The sequence below is a fragment of the Gymnogyps californianus genome, chromosome 26, assembly GCF_018139145.2.
Source record: "Gymnogyps californianus isolate 813 chromosome 26, ASM1813914v2, whole genome shotgun sequence".
Lineage (NCBI taxonomy): Eukaryota > Metazoa > Chordata > Aves > Accipitriformes > Cathartidae > Gymnogyps > Gymnogyps californianus.
In genome coordinates this window covers 2215864-2240807 of record NC_059496.1, presented here as the reverse complement: position 1 = coordinate 2240807, position 24944 = coordinate 2215864, and the positions used below count along the sequence as shown (strand labels likewise).

The 24944-nt window shown below is 55.9% G+C and overlaps 2 pseudogenes; both read right to left on the bottom strand.

Moving 5' to 3' along the window:
• LOC127025989 (scavenger receptor cysteine-rich type 1 protein M130-like) overlaps positions 1 to 24944 on the bottom strand; it is a 272619-nt pseudogene that overhangs the window by 30951 nt on the left and 216724 nt on the right.
• On the bottom strand, positions 23117 to 24059 carry LOC127026039 (olfactory receptor 49-like; annotated as a pseudogene).

The window sequence follows — 24944 nt, the reverse complement described above, 5'->3', positions numbered from 1 at the left end:
GCTGTCATTTGCTCAGGTGAGTGCCGGAAAAATGCTGCATTAACTCCATTTGCCCTTTGTGTGTGACACGGCCACCCAAAGCAGGGGTCCCATGGCAGTACCAGGCTGAAGTTCTCCCTGGACAAACCCTGGCATCCCCAGGAGCCATCTGGAGGGCTTTGCCTGCTCAGACTGACCGCTCTGCTTTGGGAGAGCTGAGCACTGAACGGAGGCAAGCATCTACCCCCAGGGCAGTGCCTTAGCCCCAGCGCCACCACCAGGCCTGGGCTCCTCTGTTCTCGTACTGTGGGACGAGCCCAGGACAGGGCTGCAGGGCTCTGCTCCATCCCTCTGGCTGCAGACAACCACATCGCATCCCCGCAGAGAGCCCTGCAGAGCCTCATCCCACCAGCCAGGCAGGAGCTGCCTGGGTGCTCCCAGCAGCAGCAGACCTGGGTGTGAGCTGCAGAGAGGACCCGGGCTTTGCCCTCACTTCTCGTCAGCAAAAGGCTCAATCCTGTCCTTTTGGTCAGAAAATCCCCCCTCGCCCTGCTCCCTGAAGGATGCCCTGCTCCCCAGTGCCGCCGATGGCTGTGGTATCTCTGTTGTCCCCAGGCTCAGCCGGCTTTGCATCCCTGCGGCTGGTGGGCGGAGGGAGCCGGTGCGACGGACGAGTGGAGATCTTCCAGCATGGGATGTGGGGCAGAGTTCTGGATGACGAGTGGGACATGCAGGAGGCCAGTGTGGTGTGCCGGCAGCTGCGGTGCGGAGAGGCAGGGACAGCCTACAACCCCCCAAAGCCTGAGCGAGGGACGGGCCCCGTGGGGCTGCGAGGGGTCCGGTGCGCAGGGCACGAGGCCAACCTGGCCCTCTGCAACACCTCCCTGCCTGAGAGTGCACCGGCAGCAGGGGTTGCGGAAGACGTGGGAGTCATTTGCTGGGGTGAGCAGCACTGCATGGGCCCCCCAGGTGACGGGGTGGGTGGGCAGCCAGGCCCTGACAGCAACTGGGCTTTCTACCCACTACAGGGAGCCGGCGGGTCCGGCTGGTGAACGGGACTGGGCGCTGTGCTGGGAGAGTGGAGCTCTACTACCAGGGCACCTGGGGGACTGTGTGTGACGATGGCTGGGACCTGTCTGATGCCGCCGTCGTTTGCCACCAGCTGGGCTGTGGAGGGGCGGTGGAGGCGGCTGGCTCTGCTCGGTTTGGGGAAGGCTCCGGCCAGATCTGGCTGGATGGCGTGAACTGCTCTGGGCCGAAGCTGCTCTCTGGGACTGCCCTGCGGGCCCTGGGGGCAGCACGACTGCGGGCACAAAGAGGACGGGGAGTCATCTGCTCAGGTGTGTGCCGGACCTGTGGTGGGAGCCTGGTTCCTGGGGAGGCCAGGACACAAGGAGAGCCGGGCATGGCCAAGGCTGTCCTGACTGCCTCTGAGCTCCTGCCCAAGCCCGTCCTGTGGACACCCATGCACGGGCACCCTCAGTCCCACTGGGGGTCCCTGGGGAGCTCAGCAGTCCCCGAGGTTAGCGGGAAGGGCAGGGGTGTCTGTCCGTCAGGGACTTCTCTCTGCCCCTGGGTGCAAGGGGGACGTGCTGGCCCTGCCCCTGCCCGCCTGAGGGCCTGGGGGGTGCAGAGGTGTCCTGGCTCCCACAGCCCCACACCAGCCTGTTCCCCCTTGGTGCCTTTCCTTGCAGAGTTCGTGGCCCTGAGGCTGGAGAACAGCGACGGCTGCTCTGGGCGCCTGCAGGTTTTCTACAACGGGACATGGGGGAGCATTTGCTCCAACTCGATGACTCTTGACACGGTGTCGCTGGCATGCAGGAGCTGGGCTGCGGGGATGGAGGATCCCTGGAAACACGCCTGCCCTGGCAGGGTGTCTGGCCCTGCCTGGCTGGATAACGTGCAGTGTGGGGAGAAAACCAGCTCCTTCTGGCAGTGTCCCTCCACTCCCTGGAACCCGCAGTCATGTGAAGACCTGCGAGATGAGATCCACATCACCTGCAATGGTAACTCGGAGCCACCTGGGCACCAGTGTCACCCCAGCTCCTGCTCCCTGGTGGGCACGGCCAAACACAGAGAAAGAGCTTGGAAGGGCTTTTCCTTGCCATGTCAGACCCTTCTGCTGCTGGTGGCACAAACGTGACCACAGCCACCCACGTCCAGCAGCAGTTGCCACCCAGGCTGCCAGCAGCACCTGCGGGAGGCAGAGGCATCCAGGTGAGGTCTCAGAAGAGACCAGACAGGGTTCAGAAGAGCCTCCCCTCCATGGACACCCTCCTGCTGCTCTCTGAACCAGGGCCTTTTGGGGCTGAGCAGTCAGGGTCCCCCACAGTCCTGCGTGTGTCCCCTGAATGACCAGGGTTCGGTTGCTGCCGTGACCAAGATGGCACAGGGAGAGGCAAGCAGAGCTCAGCCCTGCTCTCTTCTGCACCATCCCCTGAACCAGCCCCTTCACCACAGTGTTTCCTTCTTCAGGGGGACGCCCAGAAATGCCCCCGACCCGTTGGCCCCGTGCCCCAACTCCACGAGCTGCACAGGTAGGGAGCTGCTCCCCTGTGTACCCTTCTTGTCTGGCAGGGCTCTGCCTGCTCTCTCAGTGCCATGGGAAGTCTTTGCCTTCTCCAGCCAGGGAGAAGATTCGTGCAGTGGGAGGCGAGGACAGGTGCTCGGGCAGAGTGGAGGTCTGGCACCGTGGCTCTTGGGGACGGTGTGCGACGATTCCTGGGACATGCGGGATGCTGAGGTGGCATGCAGGCAGCTGGGCTGTGGCCCCGCGGTGTCTGCCCTGCATGAGGCTGCGTTTGGGATGGGGATGGGCCCTATCTGGCTGGAGCAGGTGGAGTGCCGGGGGACAGAGCTGTCTCTGCAGGACTGCTGGGCCCGTCCTGGGGACAGCGGTGCTTGTCGGCATAAGGAAGATGCTGCCGTGCGCTGCTCAGGTGAGTGGCAGGGCTGGGACCCCTTGCTCGGGTCTTGGCAGGGGAAAGCCTTACACCCACTTGGTCCTGGCATGGGCCCTGACCTCCCAAGAGCAGGAACATTTCTGTGGAGTGCAGGAGGCTGGTGCCAAGTGCGGACAGCCTCGGTGGATCTGGACGTCTCCGGCCACTGCCTGTGGGGCCCTGCAGCCCCAGGGCTATCCCCTGGGCTGCCTGTGCCTTCCTGCCTGCCGCCCAGAGCAGAGGCGCTGGGCCCTGTCCCGGCCTCCCTTTCTAGCACTACAGGAGGGGCAATTTGGGGGGGATGTGTCAGGGGCATCTCCAGACACACACACAGGGTGTGTTGGGGAGGAGGCTCCCCGGGACCCGCACAACCACCCTCTCAGCCCAGCTCTCCTTTGCCTCTTCTGCAGCTACACCCAGGACGGCAGCATTCCCACCCCAAGCAGGTAACTTGTCCTCCCCCCGGGGCTGGGTATCCCCGGGGCCAGGCTGTGACCCACAGCTGGATGGAAGGGGCTCCTTGCTGGGGTGTGAAACTCCCAGGAGGAGGCACTGGGGTGGGGGGGGGTTAGGGAGGGTTGTAATTTACTCAGCAGGGTAGAAGCTTGCCCATCACTCACCCCTGGGGCTCCACCCCTTGCTGCCTTGTGTGATGGGGGTCAGGACTGATGCTGCCTCCACCTCTCCCAGGCCTGGTGCTGCCCCTTCCATGTTCTTGCCCATGCAGATCCCACTCGAGGCCGTCTGACTGGCAGCGGGAGAGTCTCAGTGCCCGTCATCATCTGCATCATCCTGGGGGCCCTTCTCTGCCTGCTCCTGGCCCTCCTGGCCGGGCAAGTGCTAAGCACCAGGACTGGGCGCAGAGGTGGGTCCTGCCACAATGTGCCAGGGAAGATACCTCCTGGAAGGGCTGTGGGGTGCTGCGGGATGTCAGTGAGGGCACAGGCAGAGCTGAGGGTGAGACTGTGTGCTGCCACCTGTCCCAGACACCACCCCAGTGAGTGCCTGGCCATGGGGCACCAGCAGCAAGGGTGGAGAGAGCCCAGAGGTGGGGGGAGCTGCCAGAGGCAAGGAGAGAAACGGGGAGAGTGGGGCTCGGGAGATGTGAGCAGAGGGGAGATGGCCAAGGCTGGCAGTTGCTCTGGGTATTGGTGGAGGGCACTCTGGGGCAATGGAGATGCTAGGAGAGCGTGGGGCAGGAGGGTCCATTTTCCATGGTGTCAGGCTCCCAGCCTGTCCTCTGCCCAGCCCTGCCCACCCACCAGAAGGGCAGGGGCCCTGCTATAGACCCGTGGGGCAGAGAGAGGGCAGCTCCAGGTGGGAGGAAACATGGGAGCTGCTCCAGGGTCAGACAAGGGGGCATGACCCAGGGCCAGAGGGCATGAGCGCTGTCTCCAAAGGGATGATGTGAGGGTGATAGCTGCCCCAGAGATCTGCCACAGCAATGTTGCCCTCACTGGGATGTGGCAGCCATGCCTGGACCAGTGCAGTGGGGCTGTGCTGTTGGAGCAGTGCTGGGCTGGCCAAGGAAGAGGTTTGGGGAGCACAGTGGGGTCCCATTGGCCCTCTGCTGTCCCTCTGCCAGCCCTGCCTCTATCCCAGGCTCCAGGAGAGCTCAGGAGCTCTTCCCCGAGGCCGTGTACGAGGAGATCGGTTACAGCCCAGCATGGGAGAAGCAGGCGAGGTTTGGTCGCTCAGGTGGGTGGGTCCTCCCTGGAGGTACATCTGCAGGACCCTTTCCCCTGGCCTAACCCAGAGCTGATCCCCTGAAGCCCCCAGCCCGTGTCCCTGCAGCACTGGCGCCATGTGTGTGTGGGGAGAGCATCCAGGTCCTGGGCCCAGGAGAGGAGCTTTCTCCCAACCACCTTTCACGGCCCAGCTGGACAGCCCTCTCTTTCTGCCCCTGCACCCCAGTGACACCCAAGGAGGGAGGGAAGGGGCTGTCCTAGGGCACCTCTGGGAGCACCTTTGAGACAGGGTTTGTGCCAGGGGAGCAGGGTAAATCCCAGCCCTCCTCCCCATGCAGCCCCAGCTCTGTGGGTCCCCTTCCCCAGCAGCGCTGACCATGGGCCAGGTCAGTGGGGCTCGCTCCATAACACCCACTGTGCATCTCTCCAGGCTCTTCTTCAGAGGAGTCCCTGAGCCAGCTGCAGCCTCCCCTGGGCTCAGCAAGGAGAGGATGGTCTGGCATCAGCAGCAGGTAACGGAGGCAGGAAGGGCTTCGTCTCCCTGCAGACATGTGTTGGACAGAGGTGTCACTGAGTGTCAGCGTCAGAGATGGGGAGGAACATGGGGGTCTCCTGTGGCCTGCCAAACACCAGTGTCTCAGCCCTGTGTCCCTGCGCCTCCTCCCGTCCTCTGCTCTGCAGGACGTATCTTCTCACTGTCACCAGCTCCCTCTCCTTTCAGATGTTCTTGTCCTGGCCGCAGGTGAGCCACGCATGGCTATGATGATGCCAGGGAGGTTTCTGACCCTGGGGAGGATGCTGCCCCTGAGCAGGGCGAGTGGGAAATGCCAGGGTGCCAGAGGAAGGAGCAGGGCCCAGGGATGCACCCAGAGGTGAGAGGGAAATTTAGCACTGCTGGTTCCTGGGGTGCCATCCTGGTGGCACCCGAGTCGCTGCTGTCCTGAGACCCCAACCTCCTGGGAAGGGGGAACCTGCCCAGGAGTTTTCCTTGGAGGGACTGGGGTGGGAGAAGGAGCTGAATGTGGTGAGGAGCTGGGAGGAAGATGATGTACAGACCCCATGAGGTGAACTGCAATGTCCTGCCTTGCTGCCTGCAGGGGCCAGCCTGCGCTCCCGGACAAGTGTCGGGGTCCCCAGAGCTGAAGGAGACACCTTGTCCCTATCCCTGGCGAGCATGGGCTATGATGATGCTGAAGAGGTGTCTCTGGCACATCCCCGTGAGGACACAAAGGCTGTGACAGTGGAGCTCTGTGCACAACAGTCCCTGAGCCCAGCCAGGAGAGCCCATCCCTGCTGTGCAGCTGGGTGCAGCCGGACGGAGGAGAGGTCTGTGCAGCTGGGAGAGCTGTGAGCACATGGGAACTGTCTCCCTTGACCCATGGGCAGCAGAAACCGCCTGGAGTTTCCTCTATTTGTATTCCCCTTTCTGCTGTGCCTCCAGATTTCTTCTTATTAAAAAGTCTCTGAGGCTTTGACCCACAGCTGGTGCTGCCTGCCAGGTGGCGGGCTGTCTCCCTGAGGCTCACCAGGGGGAACAGAGAAGAAGGACATGGCGGTGCAGAAGGGCTCAGGGTCGGGGTCAGCTGTGGGGCTGCGAGAGCCCATGGTCCCTGGGGAATAATCCTGCTGACAGAGACATTTCCATCCTGCTGGCCACAGGCACTTCGAGTCCAAATGCTCTCTGATAGGTCCCGTGATGCACCTCAGCGGCAGCACCCATTTCCTCACCCTTGGGTTTCCAGCTGCTCTTTCCCCCTGCCTGGGCCCCGCTGGTCCCACAGCGCAGAGGCCATGACAGAGCTGCCAGGACAGGGAAGCCCTGGGCTTTTGTCTCACAGAGTGAGCTAAGGTGGCTGCAGTGCCCTGAACACCCCAGCCAGCCCCAGGTGGGATCAAGGCCCACGGATTACCTCCCTAATGGTCAGGAGGCAGCTCTGCTCCCCACTGCCCAGCACAGGGTGCAGAGCCATGTTCAGGGACAGTGGGCTGGGATTCCCTCTCCTCATGCTCTGCCAGGACCCATCTCCATTGCTCCTGCTGCCTTGGCCCTCACAGACCCCGAGCACTACTGCCACAGCCGCAGAGCTGCCTTCTTCCTGAGCAGGGCTGTAAGGCCCCACGGCAGCCCTGGGACCCCCTCCTCCTGCTCCCCTCCAGCCCACACCCTGCCTCCTGCTGCCTTTGCCAGGGGTGTCAGTTTGGGTTGTGTCGGGCAGTACTTGTGGGCAAGTACAGGAGGAGGGGAGCAGGGGGATGGGGCACCTTTCCCTCAGCGCTGTTGGAGGGCCAGAGGGATGGAGAAGGATCCCACGAGATGTGTGCTGTAGCCAAAGCCGTGGTCCAGCCCCTGGCCTGAAGAAGGGCTCATCTGGGAGATGCTCATGTGGGCACATTTCCATGGCAGATGAGATTTGTGTCCCTCCTCTAAAGCAGGTCTGCTGGGAGCTGAGCCAGGTCCCTCTCCTTGGCCGGGGCTTTCAACCTGCCCTGCCCCGCAGAGAAGGCTCTTACGCAGGAGCCAGTCGAGGAAAGGCTTTGACACCTGGGCAGGACTGGCACCCAAACTGCCCTCCCTGCTCCCGCTGGTGGTCTCCACACCCCTCTGCCTTTTCCCCAAAAGGCTCCTCTGCTGTGGCTGGAAGGTGCATTTGCTGTCTGTGGCAGCAGGGTTCCCTGTGGGATCCTGCAGCTCAGTACTGGCTGCAAAACAGCAGGATCTGGCCCTAGAGGAGAAGAGGGGAGGAAGCGGCTGTCGCCAACATCCTCTCCCACTTCAGCATTGCCCCATTCCTGCGGAGCTCCACCACCCCTGGGGTGACGCTGGGGGTTCTGGGGGAAGCCCAGGCTCACACACCCTTTGCCCCATACCCTGGAGCCTTCCTGCTGGCAGCCCCATGGGAGAGCAGCGTTCCCAGGGCCAGACGCCCACGATGATGGGTGACATACATGGGCACTGCAAACACAGCCTCCATCCCTGGAAAACTCCCACTGGGCAAGCTCCAGCCCTGCATCTCAGAGAAGTAAGGTGAAGTGAAGTAAAGAAGAAGGGGGAGTGTTATCTCTGAACACAGGATGGTGGGGGTCTATGGGCAGCATGGACACTGACCAGCAGAGTCAAGGTGCCCAAGTGGGACCAGGGCAAAGAGCCCAGTGCCTGTCCCGTGCCACCTCGCCGCCAGCTCTGCCCTCCCATAGGTGTAATATTCTCCCTTACTCTGGCACCTGGCAGAGCTTGCCTCCTCCTCCTTGGGGAGATGAGCCACAGCCTGTGTGTGCTTGAGGGGGCAGCACACCTGAGCAGAAAGTACCTGTTCATGGCATTTTGGGACCTGAACAGTCTGGCCCTGCGGGCTGGGTCCATTCTCTGCAGCAAAGCAGGATTGTCACTGTGCCCCAGATCTGTGGTTCTCCTGCAGCTCCCGAGGACCTACCTGAGGGGGGTCACAGTGAGACCCCAACTCTCAGCACTGCTGCCCGACGCTGGGCAGAGCATGCCTGTTTAAAGTCCATGGGAGAGCAACCTTATTTCTCTGAGGCTGGGCTCACTGCTCCTGGGGGCTGGGCACCCTGCAGTGAAAGTCCATGTCTCATACCCCATTTTGGTTACAGGTGTTATTGCCAAGGGAGCAGCCAAGGCACCATCTCCTGGCCCTCACTGCCTGTGCATGGCGGTGGACAGGCCTGTGCCTCCCCAATGCCATCAGCACAGGGTGGACAGAGACACCAAACACCCAGGAGCAAGAGCTGGGCACCGGCCCTACCAGTCCCACCTCAGCAGGGCTGTGCCTGACCTCAGCAGCTCCAGGTCCTGAGCTGAGGCTCTGCTCAAGCCACTGGTGATGGTGGAAGGAGAAGGACCTGGAGACAGGGTCAGCGTAAGAAATGTCATTCCTCCAGCTGGGAGACCCACAGCCCGCTCAGGCTCGTCCAGCTCAGACACCCCTCCTGCTGGCACAGAGGGGTGCTTCCCACATGATATGGATCTCCACCTGGAGACAGGACAATCTCAGACCTTACCCCTGGAAAGCACAGGCCAGTGTGGCCTTGGTCCCACAAGGACACCTGGGCTGGACCAGCGCCCTCACACCACATCTCTCACTGCAGCCAGAAAGGATTCCTAGTGTGCTGCTGACCTCTGTCCCTGCCTGAGATCTCCCCACAGGCACGCTCTGCTGCCAAGCACTGTCCCTGGGTGGGGTGGGTGGGTCTGTGGTGCAGGCAGTGACCCGATCTCAGGTCCAGCACAGCTGCCTGCTTCTCCTCCAAGAGGGGCTCAGCAGAGGCTGCGCACATAGCCCTCCTCACCTCACAGCCAAGCCCTGGTGGGCAGGGCAGGCCCACAGGTCGGAGAGGACCAGTGCCCAAGCTCTAACCGCACCTGCCTGAGCTGGGGATTCAGGGCAAAACACCCCATGGAGATGCTGGGGATTGAACCCAGACCTCCCTCATGCGAAGCGGGCCTCTTCCACTGAGCTACATCCCCTTGACACTCGCCAGCAGGAGAGACCCTCTCCTCCCATAACGTGTCTATGACAAGCACAATCCTGTTGTCCCCTGGGTGCCCAGGGACCTTCTGCAGAAAACAGCACTTGAACCCTTCTGAGATGGGGAAGTCAGGACAGCCTCTCCGCTGGGGTCTGATTTTGGCACAGTGCTGCACTGCAGAGCGCAGCCCCTTCAACGTCTCTGCAGGGCAACGGGCAGGAGGAGGCTCTTGCTCAGGCACTTCTCCCATGCTCTGGCCCACTCTAGGGTGGGTTGATGGAGAGGAAAACAACCCTGAGCCTCCTCTGATGCCCAGGGCAACACCCTCTGGGCCACATCTGTCCCCAACTCCACAGCAGGAGCCGTGCAACAGGGTGAGGAAATGCCCTCCCTGAGGGAGGTCCCCCAGCCTCTGATGGCACCCCAGGGCATGTGGGAGGGACATGGGGGCAGAAATCTTACATCCCCCTCCTCCAGGCACTGGCCTCTCCCTGCACCCCTCTGTCCCCACCATCCTGGAGGTGAGGTGAAGGGCAGGCTTCCACCTCCATGGGGCTGCGCATGTGGCTGGGCTCAGGGACCTTCCCACTCCTTCAGCACTGAGGCCTGTCCTGACAGCAAAGCATGCCCTGGGACAGCCCTGGCTGGGGTCTCTGTGGCAGGGTGGCTGAGCGTGTTCAGCTGTTAACTCAAAGGGGCATGGTTTGACCACACCAGGACGGTGTCCCATGGTGGTACAGCTGGGGCAATTGTGTTGCCCAGTGCATAGATTTTTCCAGTGCCTAATTTTTCCCTGCTGAGCCCCTGCCTGGCAGAGAGGTTTGGGGAATCAAAACCAGACCACAGTCACCTGTGAACTTCTGGAGTGGTTGAGTGGAGCTAAGGGATGGACTGCTCCTTTCTTCTGCTTTGCACACATGGTCCTCAAAGCCATCCTCGGCAATGACTCTCCATTCTTGCTCAAGAAAGACTAGAAGGACTCTTTTGGAGCAACGATAATCCGCAGGCACTACCCTGTGGCCAAGTATTTCAAGCTCACGCTCAAAGCTGGCAAGACAGTAACTTTGCTTGTTCAGATGGTGTCTCCCTCTCCCCTCCTCTCCCTTGCGCTCAGGCACAACAAAAGCCAAACTTCCCTGGAGTGCATGCCTGGGGACAGCTATGAGGCAGCAGAACTGCACGGGGTTAGAACATGCATGTTGCTGTGGGACTATAGTCCAGTCTGTGCCATTCCTTGGCCTGACTGGGTGACTGGGGAGAGGCTGAGACTGAAGACAGAGGGAGATGTCCTGGGTCAAAGTTGTCACTGTGTTCCTGATGGGCGAGAAGGGTTCTGTAGCAGCAAGAGTTGCAAGAGGGGAGCCCAGCAGCTTGTTGGAGCTCATGAGCAGGTCTTTCTTCCTCTGGCAGGGACTGATGGCTGTGAAGGGCTGCAGCTGAGCTGGACACTCCATCTGGTGGTGAGCAGATTTGGGTATGGAAACTGGGACAGCTGAGACACTGTGCTGTGAGCCTGGGTTTGGTGCTGAGAGATGGAGAACACAGAAGCATGTGTGATGCTCAGGAAATGCAGAGGAGGTAAATTTGGAGAGTAAAAATGACATCCAGTGGTTGAACTGGGCTGTTGGAAGTCACCGTGTGAGAGTTGTGACCTTCCATGCTAGACCCCAGGGAGCCACAGCTGGCATTTCTGTCCGACCTGTGCCCCTGCAGCAGCGAGGAGCCAATGCAGAGGGATGTTCATGTGGGGCCCCCAAGGGTCCCCCTGTGCTACGTGTCTCCCTGCTGATGCCCAGAGAGGAGCACATCTGTGTTTCATCAACCATTGCAGCAGGGGCAAAGGGGGCCAAGAAATCTGCTCAGGGCAGCTTGTGACTGGACAATCAGGAGCCAATGCACACAAGGGACCATCCTCAGCATGGCTTTGTCAGCTGTCCCTGGCACATCAGAGGTCTCGCTGTGACAGACCTCTGGAGGGAGGATGCTGCCATTCAGGCCTCAGCACCAGGAGTGCCTCTCCCTGGGACTGGGGGCGTGGCCTCCCCCATGGCAGTACGCTCTGCTCTGGGAGAGCATCCTGCTGGGGCAGGATGGAAGAAGGCAGATAGTTCTGCAAAATCAAAGGGAGAAAATCATTGCTGAAGCCCGGGTTGAACCAGGACCTTTAGATCTTCAGTCTAACGCTCTCCCAGCTGAGCTACTTCAGCCCTGCCCCAGCAGCCCTTGTCCCAATTCCACCCTGCCAGGCCACAGGCTGGCACACACGAGAGAGCTCCTTGGGACATTCCCAGAAAAGCTATGTCCAGCACCGGGCACAGTGGACCTGGCCTCTCCCTGCCTCCATGGTCAGGAGGTAGACTCCAGGTGTAGGGTGGGTGCCAGCTTCCAGCAGGAGTGCCAAGATACGCATCAGGCCTCAATACAAAGGTGATGGCGGTGAAGGCAAGTGGCAGGCCAGGCACATGCAGCTGCAAAGGCTGAGGGTGGAAGAAGTGTGGGGTGGTGGAAGACCTCTCTCATAGGGAAGAAGGGCCCAGGGAGGCAGAGCTTTTGCTGGTGCCTTAGGCTTTTGCTTCATTCTTGCATGAGCAAGAGTCTTTGTGAATGTTTGGAGATGATATTTAGGGGGAAAGAAGACTTGAAAACCTCCACGGATTGGACTGCACAACCTCTCAGGGCAACCTCTTCCAGTGCATAAGTGACCTCATGGTTATGACCTCATGTCCTCATGGTCCTCATCTCCTGCCTGAACATTCTTTCAACTTTTGTCCCTTGCCTCTCATCTTCCCACCATGCACCACGATGAAGGTCTGGCTCTATTTTCTTAATTGCCTCATAGGTACTGGAATGCTCCATGAGGTTTCCCAAAGCCTTCTCGTCTCCATACTGAACAGTGTTCCCTCAGCCTTTCCTCAGGTGGAAAGTTCTTCAGCCCCTGCACACCCCACACACCTGACTGTACTGGTGCCCCTTCACTGAACTTGCTCCAGCTGATCAATGTCTTTCCTGTACTGGGGCAGGAGGCCCCCAACTCAGTGCAGTAGTGTGCGTGTGGTCTAGCGAGCACTGAATGGAGGGGGAGAATCCCTCCCCTCATCTCCTGCCCATGCTCCTGTTCATACAGCCAGGACGCTGTTGGCCGCCTTGGCTGCTGGGCTCACTGCTAACTCATGTTGCTCAGTTGCCGAGGCAAGAAGCTCCGGTGCTGGCACAATCCACAGGAGTGCTCTAGCGCAGTGCACAGGGGGGTTTCCTGGACGGGGGAACCTCAGGGGAGCCGAGAGAGCCCTGGAGCCTACAGCTGGCACAACAGCAGCTGACGAGACCTGGGCGGGCCAGGAGCAATGGCAGCCAAGTTCCCTCACACGTATAAAAGAAGCCCTTAGGGAGCGCTAGTGACCAGGAGCACCGTGAACAGGGCAGGCAAACAGGGTGTGTACGTCAGCAAGGCATGGCGTGGCAGTTGCATGAGAGTTCACACAGAAGGGCGTGCAGGAAGGCGCTGAAGCTCTGCCAGCTTGACCAGGGAGCGATGGTATCCATCCGCAGAAAGCCATGGCCTCTCTAAACTCTGCACCCACCATGACTCACGCAGCTTCCCAGACGAGCTCCGGTGGGAACATGCTGCTACCCAGGTATCAGGCTGCAGGGTGTGCCCTGCTCTTCTGCCAGCATTGGACGCAGCAGTGAGCACACCTGCGGGAGGTGCGCCCAGCTAGAGGAACTCCTCGCTTAGTGACAGAGCTCCGGAGGAGGTGAGTAGGTTGCGGAGTATCAGGGAGTGCGAGAGAGAGATAGACTACTGGAATCGCACCCTACCTTCCTGGGACAGGCCCAACAGGCAGACAGGACGCATGAGATGGAGGATTCCTATCCTCTCTCCGCCTGCCTGAACACAGGGACTTAAGGGATAGGGGGCAACGGCGACAAGTTCCTGCCCAGTACAGCAGGCGCATCTCCTCTCTGACGAGACCCCACCCTCCCAGATGCCCTTGCACAATAGGTACGAGGCTCTGCAAGTGGCACCGAACAATAACAAGGACGATGGTTCATCTAGCTTGGAGGTGTCGCTGAGGTTAAGTCGGCCTACACCCTGCGTCAAAACTGCTTCCATAAAGAAAAAAAGACGAGGTAGCAGGGCTCATTGGAACAGCTTTAAACTAGAGTTGAAGGGGGAAAGGGATAAAAGCAGGCTCCCTAGAGATAAGCCTGGGGGCAGCACGCCAGTGTTTGATGGAAAATGGGCTAGCGAGGTCCTTTGGTCTGCCATCTCAGTGGAGGTAGGGGATGGAGATCCATGTGGCAGCAAAGATGGAAGGGTTATGGATGTGTTAGAAACCACGGAAGCGCCTGAGAATGGTCATGTAGGAATGATGGCTTCTCCCCCAAAAGGGGGGGATTGATAGCCAACTGAAGTGCATCTACATCAATGCAAGCAGCATGGGCAACAAACAGGAGGAGCTGGAAGCCATGTGCAGCAGGAGAACTATGATCTAGGTGCCATCACAGAAATGCCATGGTGGGATGACTTGCGCAACTGGAGTGCGCAATGGATGGCTATGAACTCTTCAGAAGGGATAGGCAAGGAAGGAGAGGCGGTGGGGTAGCCCTGTATGTTAGGGAGTGTTTTGACTGTCTAGAGCTTGATGATGGTAATGACAGGGTTGAGTGTTTCTGGTAAGAATCAGGGGGAAGGCCAACAAGGCAGATATCATGGTGGGAGTCTGTTGTAGACCACCCACCAGGATGAAGAGGCAGACGAAATATTCTCCAAGCAGCTGGGAGAGGTCTCACAGCGCTAGCCCTTGTTCTTGTGGGGGAGTTCAACTTACCAGATGTCTGCTGGAATGCAGCAGAGAGGAAACAGTCTCGGTGGTTCTGCAGTGTGTGGAAGAGAACTTCCTGACACAGCTGGTGAGGGAGCCACTACGGAAGGCCCCCACTGGACCTGTTGTTTGTGAACAGAGAAGGCCTTGTGGTGATGTGATGGTTGGAGGCGTCTTGGCATAGCGATCACAAAATGATAGAGTTTTGGATTCAGGAGAAGTAAGGAGGGGGGTCAGCAGAACTGCTACCTGGGACTTCTGGAGGCAGACTTTGGCCTGTTTAGGAGACTGGTTGACAGAGTCCCTTGGGAGGCAGTCCTGAAGGGCAAAGGAGTCCAGGAAGGCTGGGCATTCTTCAAGAAGGAAATCTTAAAGGCACAGGAGCAGGCCATCCCCATGTGCGAAAGACGAGCCAGCGGGAAGAAGACTGCCTGGCTCAACAGAGAGCTTTGGCTGGAACTCAGGAAAAAAAGAGAGTTTATGACCTTTGGAAGAGGGGCAGGCCACTCAGGAGGACTACAAGGATGTGCTGAGGTTATGCAGGGAGAAAATTAGAAGGGCCAAAGCCCAACTAGAACTTAATCTGGCTACTGCCATAAAAGACATGAAAAAATGTTCTATAAATACATTAGCAACAAAAGAGGGCTAAGGAGAATCTCCATCCTTTATTGGATGCAGGGAAACAGAGTGACAAACCATGAGGAAAAGGTTGAGGTCCTTCAAACCTTCTTTGCTTCAGTCTTTAATAGTAAGACCAGTTGTTCTCTGGGTACCCAGGCCCTGAGCTGCAAGACAGGAGCAGAATGAAGCCCCGTAATCCAAGGGAAAAGGTTAGCGACCTGCTAAACACTTAGACACACACAAGTCTATGGGGCCGGACAGATCCACCAAGCGCACTGAGGAGCTGGTAAAAGTGCTCACCAAGACACTTTCCATCATTTAGCAGCAGTCCTGGCTAACTGGTGAGGTCCCAGTTGACTGGAGGTTAGCAAATGTGATGCCCATCAACAAGAAGGACTGGAAGGAGATCCAGGAACTACAGGCCTCTCAGTCTGATCTCGGTGCCAGGAAGGTTATGGAGCAGATCACCTTGAGTGCCATCACACGACACGTACAGGATAACCAGGCGATCAGGCCCAGCAGCATGGGTTTATGAAAGGCAAGTCCTGCTTGACTAACCTGATCTCTTCTTTGACAGGTGACCGCTTAGTGGATGAGGGAAAGGCTGTGGATGTTGTCTACCTAGACTTTAGTAAAGCCTTTGACATTGTTTCCCACAGCATTCTCCTGGAGAAACTGCTGCTGCATTGCTTGGAGGGTGCACTCTTCGCTGGGTAAAAATTGGCTGGATGCCAGGCCAAAGAGTTGTGTTGAATGGAGTTCAATCCAGTGTTGGCAGCTGGTCACAAGAGTGTTCCCCAGGGCTCAGTATTGGGGCCAGTTCTGCTTAATATCTTTATTAATGATGTGGACAAGGGGATCGAGTGCACCCTCAGTAAGTTTGCAGATGACACCAAGCTGGGCGGAGTGTTTGATCTGCTTGAGGCTAGAAGGCTCTGCAGAGGGATCTGGCAGGCTGGATCGAGGGGCCGAGGCCAATTGTATGAGTCTGCCAGGCTAAGTACCAGGTCCTGCACTTGGGTCACAACAACCCCATGCAATGCTGGCTTGGGGAAGAGTGGCTGGAAAGCTGCCCGCAGAAAAGGACCTGGGCTGTTGGTTCACAGCCAGCTGAAGATGAGCCAGCAGTTGCCCAGGTGGCCAAGAAGGCTAATAGCATCCTGGCTTGTATCAGAAATAGTGTGGCCAGCAGGACTAGGAAGTGATCGTCCCCCTGTACTCGGCCCTGGTGAGGATGCACCTCGAATACTGTGTTCAGTTTTGGGTCACTCACTACAAGAAAGACATTGAGGTGCTGGACTGTGTCCAAGAAGGCAATGAAGATGGGAAGGGTCTAGAGAACAGTCCTGTGAGAACGCTGAGGGAGCTGGGGTTGTCTAGTCTGGAGAAAGGAGGCTGAGGGAGACCTTATCCCTCTCTATAGCTACCTGAAAGGAGGTTGTAGTGAGGTGGGGGTCGGTCTCTTCTCCCAAGCAGCAAGCGATAGGACAAGAGGAAATGGCCTCAAGGTGCACCAGGGAGCTTTAGATTGGATATTAGGAAAAATTTCTTCACCGAAAGGCTATTAAGCATTGGAACAGGCTGCCCAGGGAATGTTGAGTCACCATCCCTGGAGTATTGAAAAGATGTGTAGACGTGGCATTTAGGGACTGGTTTAGTGGTGGACTTGGTAGTGTTAGGTTTACGGTTGGGCTCAATGATCTTAAGGGTCTTTCCAACCTAAATGATTCTATGAGTCGATGATTCTATGTCTACAGCTATAGAGAAAGAGGTGCAGGTGTGGGACACCGTCGGATAGCCTGTGGTGGAGATGCTAGAGGGATGAAGAAAGTCTGAGAAGCCCCACACAGATCAGCTCTTTCTTCCCTTGGCTCTGGCTGTTGTCTCTGCCACTGATGCCTATGATCAAGCACCTTTCTCCTTACAGCGCTAGGGTCTCACTGCCTCTCCTTTCACCTGGGAGCCTGGAGGGATTGTACGTAGTCCTGCTCTTGGCATTGCACATCCTCACACCACACTGCCCAGGAGGAGCAACATGTGAGGGAAAAGATCTCCCTTCCCAGGGGCTGGGGGTCAGGGCTTGGCCCTTTGCCTTCAAGGAACACGAGTTTACTCAGAATCTGTTCCTTTACATTGCCTTTCTACTTGTCATCACTTTCTCCTGTTTTCTGCTCTAAGCAGCCCCTGGGGAGGCTTTGTCCGTAATGTCCCTCAGCGGGACCCATTAAGGCTCCAAGAAACTTTGGAGTTGGCATCTGACTTTGACTTCTTGAGAAGTTTCTTCAACTTCCTCTCAGTGTCTGAGGTTCATGGACTCGGCACCAAACCCACCGAGGGGTCATTAAAATGCCTTGGGCTGCTCCTCTGCTGCCAGGCTGTGCCGGACTCCTGGGAGGGAGGGAGCTCATGGCAAGCGGGCAGCACTGCAGAGAGACAGCTCTGCCCAGGAGCAGCTCCTCTGCAAAGCGCAGCAGGGCTGAGGGCACTGCCTGCAGGCACCGAGGGGAGAGGAGTGAGGCAGAGAAAGGTTTAAAGGCAGTCAGGAGTGGGGCAAGTGCTGAGGCTCAAAGGAGGAGAAATCTTCGGGGCCCTTGACACAGTAAGTCTCTGGGTGCAGGGCAATGCAGCTGCAGTTTGTGGAGGGATCTCGTAAAGCTGGCATGGCCCACAGGAATCTCATTCCTGTATAGAGGAGGAGGACCTGCTCCAGAGCAGGGATCCCTGCTGCACCATCAGAGGACAGGGCATGACCGCTGCCTTCTCCCAGGGACGGCTGCAGGGCTATGAAGCTGGGTGTGCAGCCAGGGGTGCCCAGGGCTGTCCTTCAGAGCAGGGTCCCTGCACCCCAGGGGGCTGTGTGCTGGGCAGGGACTCTGCTGCCTGCCAGGGTCAGCGCTCAGCCTGCCCGGGGAGCTCCCCATGGCGCTGTGGGGAGAAGCTGTGGGTGGAAGGAGAGACCCCCATCAGGGCAGGGTCCTTCTGCTGTCAGGAGGGTGCTGCCTGGCTCAGGGCTGCTCACAGCTGCACATCACCCCCACGACACTGGCAGAGGCAGCTTTTCAAGAAGCACATCAAGGCAGGGGCTACCTGGAAGGAAAGGTGCTTTCCAGGGTCTGTGCTTTCGGTTTCCTGCTGTGGCTGGGGGGGAAAGCAATGCAGCTGTCAGGTTTGGGCAAGAGAAGGAGACTCCTACAGCATTCCACTGACAGATCAGTAGGTCTTTGAGGAACTGGATCAAGTTCCTTCACCCATTCATTGGCCAACAGAAAGCTCCCTCCTCTCTTCAGTGTTTTTCTGACCTGACTTGCCAACACAGAGATGCCCCTGGGCAGGAGTAAACAGGAGCAAGAGGAGGAGGAGGAAAATGGAGGCAAGAGCAGGATGAGGGAAAGGAGGCAACAGGAGGAAAGAGGAACCAACAGGAGAGAGAGCAGGAAGAGGCAACAGGAGGCAACGGGAGGTGAAGGGAGACACAACAAGAAAAAACAGGAGGCAACTTGAGGGAGAGGCAACAGGAGGAATCAGGAGAGGAGGCAACAGGCAGCAACAGCAGGCAGGAGAAGGTGGCAACAGAAGGAACCAGGAGGCAATAAAAGGAGGAGGAGGAAGAGGCAGGAGGCAACAGAAGGCAACAAGAAGAGGGGGAGGAGAAGGAGGAAAGAGGAGGAGGAGGCAAAAGGAGGAAAAGACCACCGAGGAGGAGACAACAGGAGGCAACAGGAGGAGGAGAAGGCAGAGGAGGTGAAGAAGCAACAGGAGGCAACAGAAGGCAACAGGAAGAAGAGGCTAGAGGAGTTTAGCTGGATGATCAGGCCCAGATGTTCTCGTGGTATGGAGTCTTCCTGGCAACCAGTCACTAGCAACATCCCTGAGTGACCAGCACTTCGCCAACACTGTGGAACATCTTTATTATCTCCCGGTATGATGGGATGGAGCTCACCTTCAGCTCCTCTGTGGATGATGGCAAGCTGGGGGAGCCTTTTAGCTACCTCATCTACTTCAACCTGCCTCGAGCAGGAGAGTCAGAGAAGACAGTATTCAAGTCCCTTCCAACCTGAGTTATTCTGTCATGCAACGAGTCTTTCCTTTGGAGAGTTGATTGAAGGTAGAATAGGCAGAGGAAGGAGAAAAGACAGAGAGGCAGAGGAGAGAGAGAAAAATTGCCAATAGAAATACAGCAGTTCCTCTGAGCAATGTTTCTCCATTTGAACCATTGGTAACAAAATGTATTGTGCTAAGTGGCTGCATAAAACTCTTTCCATAGAGCAATAATCAGCTTGCTAATACATACCCTTGGTGCTGCTAATAAAAAAACTATGAACAAAATAATGAAAAGGTTCATTAAAAACCTAGCAATGCTGGAAAGGAAGACTTTTTCAGCTATTACATTGAGTTCTTTTATGCCGAAGTTACAAGTTTTTTTGGAAAATCTACATTCAGGGCTTGATTCAGTTATCCACACAGGGGTGGCCACTGCCCTGGGGTAGCTGAAGCACCCATGTGTCCCAGGACATATGGGAGCCCTTCTGGAGCATGAGCTGGTATGGAGGCAGAGTACCTCAGGGGTGGTGGAGGGCATCGCCTGCCTCCAGCACTGCTGGGCAGGCTGAGCAGGAACCTCTACAGCACAGCAGCACGCTTGGCTGTGAGGTCTCCTGACTGGCCAGCAGTGGGGAGAAAGATACTTGCAGTCTTGAAAGCCATTACAATATTGTCCCCAACAAGATGAAAGCTTTGGGGAGGTCAGGGGTAGCTGGGACGAGAGAGATGGGAGATTTGGGGGAGGGAAGAGGGGTTTGGCCAACAGAGATGAAAGCTTTTGAAGAGGAAAGATGTGTTCAGGTAATTTTGATGCCACTGCAACACTGACTGTGAAAACATTCATGTTAGGCCTTTACCCTGTTTCTAACCAGGAACCTTAAGCCCTAATCCTCCCCCTAAACTCTACCCTTCACCCTGACAGGAATCCACTACTCTAATCCCTAACCTCAAACCTTACCTCTAAACCAAAGCCCAAACCCATAAACTCTTACTCTCACCCTATTACTCACTCTCATTCCTAGCTTCTATCCCTAACATTAAAATGCTAGCCTTGACCCTAACCCTCACCTCAGCCCTACACCAAACCCTAATCCACAAAGCAAGCCCATACCCTATGTATTGGGTTTGCGTGGCAAGGTTTTGGTAGCGGGGGGGGCTATAGGGGTGGCTTCTGTGAGAAACTGCTAGAAGCTTCCCCTATGTCCGATAAATTTAATGCTAGCGGGTTCCAAGACGGACCCGCCACTTGCCAAGGCCGAGCCAATCAGTAACAGTGGTAGCGCCTCTGTGATAACATATTTAAGAAAAGCAAAAAAAGTTACAGGGGAGTTGCAGTTGCAGCGAGAGAGAGCGGAGTGAGAAGATGTGAGAGAAACAACTCCGCAGACACCAAGGTCCAATGAAGAAGGAGGAGGAGGAGGTGCTCCAGGCGCCGGAGCAGAGAGAGAGATTCCCCTGCAGCCCGTGGTGAAGACCATGGTGAGGCAGGCTGTCCCCCTGCAGCCCATGGAAGTCCATGGTGGAGCAGATATCCACCTGCAGCCCGTGGAGGACCCCATGCCGGAGCAGGTGGATGCCTGAAGGAGGCTGTGACCCCATGGGAAGCCCGCGCTGGAGCAGGCTCCTGGCAGGACCTACGGACCCGTGGCCCCATGGAGAGAGGAGCCCACGCTGAAGCAGGTTTGCTGGCAGGACTTGTGACCCCGCGGGGGACCCACGCTGGAGCAGTTCGTGAAGAACTGTAGCCCGTGGGAAGCTCACGTTGGAGAAGTTCGTGAAGGACTGTCTCCCGTGGGAGGGACCCCACGCTGGAGCAGGGGAAGAGTGTGAGGAGTCCTCCTCTTGAGGAGGAAGGAGCGGCAGAAACAACGTGTGATGAACTGACCCAAACCCCCTTCCCTGTCCCCCTGCGCCGCTCGGGGGGGAGGAGGTAGAGAAAATCAGGAGTAAAGTTAAGGCTGGGAAGAAGGGAGGGGTGGGGGAAGGTGTTTTAAGATTTGGTTTTATTTCTCATTATCCTGCTCCGTTTTTGACTAGCAATAAATTAAACTAATTTTTCCCCAAGTCAAGTCTGTTTTGCCCGTGACGGTAATTGCTGAGTGATCTCCCTGTCCTTATCTCGACCCGTGAGCCTTTCATTTTATTTTCTCCCCCTGTCCAGCTGAGGAGGGGGAGTGATAGAGTGGCTTTGGTGGGCACCTGGCATCCGGCCAGGGTCAACCCGCCACACCCTAACACTAACCAGACGCCCTCAGCAGAACACCAAACCCTCCCCTAAGCCCAACAGGGCTGAGGTCTTTGTCCTCTTGCCCGTGGCAGTCGCCTCTGCTACCGAGGCCTACCAGGAGAAACTTTATTTTGAGGCTCTGGACTTTGTTTCTTCCTCACCCTTCTTGGGGAGGCTGGGAAGTGTTGCACAGTTTTCCTACACTTGGCATTGCTCATCCTCACATCCACTGCCCCCAAGAAGAGCCCTGAGCCACTCGTGAGGGACTGGATCTGCCTTCCCAGGGCCTGGGGGTCAGGGTTTGGCCTTTCTGCTTCATAAAACAAAGCAAGGGTTTTCTCAGCATTACAGACACCTGCACAGTGTCTTTGCCTACCTGCAAGCACAGCCTCCAGTTATCTGCTCTAACGAGTCCATGGGGAGCTTGCCAGTAATGGCCCTCAGTGGGACCAATCAATGCTTCAAGGTTTTTCTTCTGGCTTTCACTTCTTGAGAGGTTTGTTCAGTCTCCTCTCATCATTGGAGGTTCATGGACTCAGGGCCAAATACACCATGGGGCTCATTAAAATACAGAAAGGCCTAACGAGCTATTTTCTTCCTGTAATTTTCTTCAGGTCTTCAAGACCTGTACAGCTAATTGGAATCATTTCATAGTAGAGTTAAAGAGGAAGATTTCAAAGTGCACCTAGTAAACAATATATTTTTAAACATTCGATTTTATTAATTTCAGTTTAGAGAAGAGGTGATAGCAGCATTCTCCAATTGATATTGATGCAGAGTGTCTCCTCAGGAGGTCTGGGCAGGCAGGAAAAGCAGTCCCTTGAGGTCTGACACTGTATGGACAACCTTGCTCCTCACCTCCCCAGCCTCCCCATTTCTGTCACTGGCCGCCTGGGACTTGCTTCACTTTGCCTTCCATCAGACTTCTCTGAACTCTGGGAGCTGAATGTTACAGCTCCATTGCCCCATCTCCCACCTGCTTTCCTTAGAGAACTGGCTGCACACAGGCACAGAAGCATTTTTCCTGTTTGCAAGCAAAGAAAAGTAAAGCATGATAAAGTTTCCTAAACAAGAAAACACTCCTGAAGCATATGCTAAGTACAGGATATCTCTAATGAGGTTGCCTTTCTGCAAGGGAGGATCTTATGAGAAATGTTCTAGACAGACAGACACAAAACAGTAGATATAAACATAAGGAAAGAATTGGCTAAAGAGACAACTAGACTCCTGAAAGTCAGGCAAGCTTTAACTCCCTGAAGCTCAAAGCAGCAGCATAGGTGAGAGGTATCTGAATGAACAAAGAATAAAAGGAGGAGAAACTGGAGAATAATGGAAAGGGCCTTTGTCTAGACAGTCTACTGAATGAAATAATGCCAGGCACAAGTATCGGCTGGGAAAGGAGTGGCTGGAGAGCAGCCCTGCAGAAAGGGATCTGGGGGTGCGGGTCGACAGCAGGCTCAATAGGAGTCAGCAGCGTGCCCTGGCAGCCAAGAGGGCAAACCGCATCCTGGGGTGCATCAAACACAGTATAACCAGCCGGTCAAAAGAGGTGATTATCCGCTGGATTCAGCATTGGTGCGGCCTCACCTTGAGTCCTGTGTGCAGTTCTGGGCCCCACCATTTTAAAAGGATGTTAAGATACTTGAATGTGTCCAGAGGAGGGCAACCAAGCTGGTGAAAGGGCTGGAAGGAATGTCCTGTGAGGAGCGGCTGAGGACACTGGCTTGTCTAGTTTGGAGAAAAGGAGGCTGAGGGGCAACCTCATTGCTCTCTACGGCTTCCTGAGGAGGGGAAGTGGAGAGGGAGGTGCTGATCTCTTCTCCCTGGCATCCAGGGACAGGACGCGTGGGAATGGTTCAAAGCTGCGCCATGGGAGGTTTCGACTGGACGTTAGGAAGCATTTCTTTTTCACACCTGGACAACGGGGCTGATGGCTCTCCCAGGGCAGCCCTGGAAGGAGCTGGGACAAGGTGTTCATTCCTCAGGAGCCTGTAATTTGGGTTCCCACCTGCCACTGTGCCTCTGTGCTCTTCTCAGGTTGTGAGATGGGCTCTTGATGAGCTGGTGGCTCTGCTGTGATGGGCCTGGGAGCAGCTGGGGCAGGGTATTAACTGAGTTACTCCTCCTGCCATTGTCAGTGCCTTCTTTGTGTGTGCAGATGAGCTTCTTATCGCTTAACCTAACACAATCCAACAAGAACATAAATCTCCTGAGGCATCTGTATTTGGAGGTTACATACATATGCATTGGTATTGCTTAACATACGAGAGCAGATCATTGGAATTGCTGTCCAGAAATGCACCAGGATTAGGGGAAAAGCTGCTTTGTTGCACGGGCAATGGCTTCATTCAGGGCCAGTATCACAGTCTTGTTTCTAAGACTGTAGATGAACGGATTTAAGAATGGGTACAGGACAGTGTTCAGCAAAGCTACAACTCTGTTTGTCTCCAAGGAAACATCTTCTGAAGGACACACATAGAGAGCAATGCAGCTCCCATATGCAATGGCCAAGGTGATGAGATGGGAAGAACAGGTAGTAAAGCTTTTTCCTCCCAGAGGCTGCTGGAAGTTGTACAATACAGAAAAGGATGCCATGTAAAATACCAGAGTTAACATAAGGAACCCAGTATGACCAATGATAATAAAACAGAGTCTATTTTCCAAAGCAGGCTGGTGTCAGAGCAGGACAATTTGAATAAGGGCGAGTTGTCACAAAAAAAATGGTGGATCTTGTTCGAGCCACAGAAAGTCAGCCTATAGAGGAGGACCAGACGGTAAGTCGAGAGCATGATGCCTATGACCCAGGTGGGAACAACCAGGTGGATGCAGAGCTGAGGCTTCATGATGGCAGCATAATGCAAAGGCTGGCAGATGGCAACATAGCGGTCAAAGGACATGACAACAAGTAGAACAAGCTCTGTACCGCCCAGGGCAGAATAGAAATAGGATTGGGCAAAGCAGGTGCTTAGTGAGATTGTTCTCCTACCAGAACTCAGGTTCACAAACAATTTGATGCTTGTGGAGGATGTAAACCAGATTTCCAGGAACGACAGATTGCTGATGAAAAAGTACATGGGGGTTTGCAGGCGGTGATCCACACACACGAGGAAGATGATGGTTGCATTCCCCATCACTGTTGTCAGGTATATGAGCAGAAGGACCAGAGAGAGAAAGGCTGTAGGCTTTGATCAAGCCCCGAGAAACCTTCTAGGATGAACTCAGTAACTGCAGATTCATTTTCTGCTCCCATGCTGAATTTCAGTTCATCCTGCCGAGACAGGAACATGGCAAAAAGCAAGTGTGATAATTTCACAGTCTGGATGAAAAGTTCGGTCCTTCCTTTTCTGCTTCTTTCCTTTCCCGCAATCTTCCTATATAACACAGAGAGAGAGAGCCTTCAAGCATTGCTCACACCCTGATTTTTATGTTGTAACATTTCAGTTGGAGTCCTCAGAGCATTTCTGTCTTCTTTCCACCTTTTTCAAACACTCACAAAGGATTCTTTCTCCAGGACAGAAGATTTTAAAGAGGCTGTTAGCTATTTCACCCCATTCCTGGGAAATTCCAAATTCACTCAGACCTGTTGCAAACATCTGTCACACCTCTGTGCCAAACTCATCTCTTCTATTGCACAAATGCTAAACCATCAAATCAAATCAAATCAAATCAAATCAAACCAAACCAAACATGTATGTTGAAAGCTATTCTTTCTACTTTCAGTACTTGCCTTTTTGGACTAGGAATCCCTGAGAATCTGTTGATTTCAAAAGAAGTAATGTCAAGTATCTCTTCTGTAATGCCCTGCTTTCTTCCACAGCTTCTTGCTCCTGTTCTTCAGAAAAGGGGGGGGGGTAGAAGAGGGACCAAGTATCTTGCCTTCTTTAGTACTCAAATAATGACTGAAATTTATTACGGTTCCACACAGTCTCATCTGAACATCCGTCTGCACTGAATGCCGTTGTTTCGAAACAGCTGGCTCATTGCTATGACTATCAAATGTCCTGACCTAAAGGCAGAGCAAGAGAAGAGTGTCTGGAAGAGATTTGTAACCTTTCTTTTGCATGCCAGTTATAGGTTGGGGACCCAGCCTCTAGCGTTTTCTCTTGTCTCCAACTGACTGCAGAGGGAGCTTTGG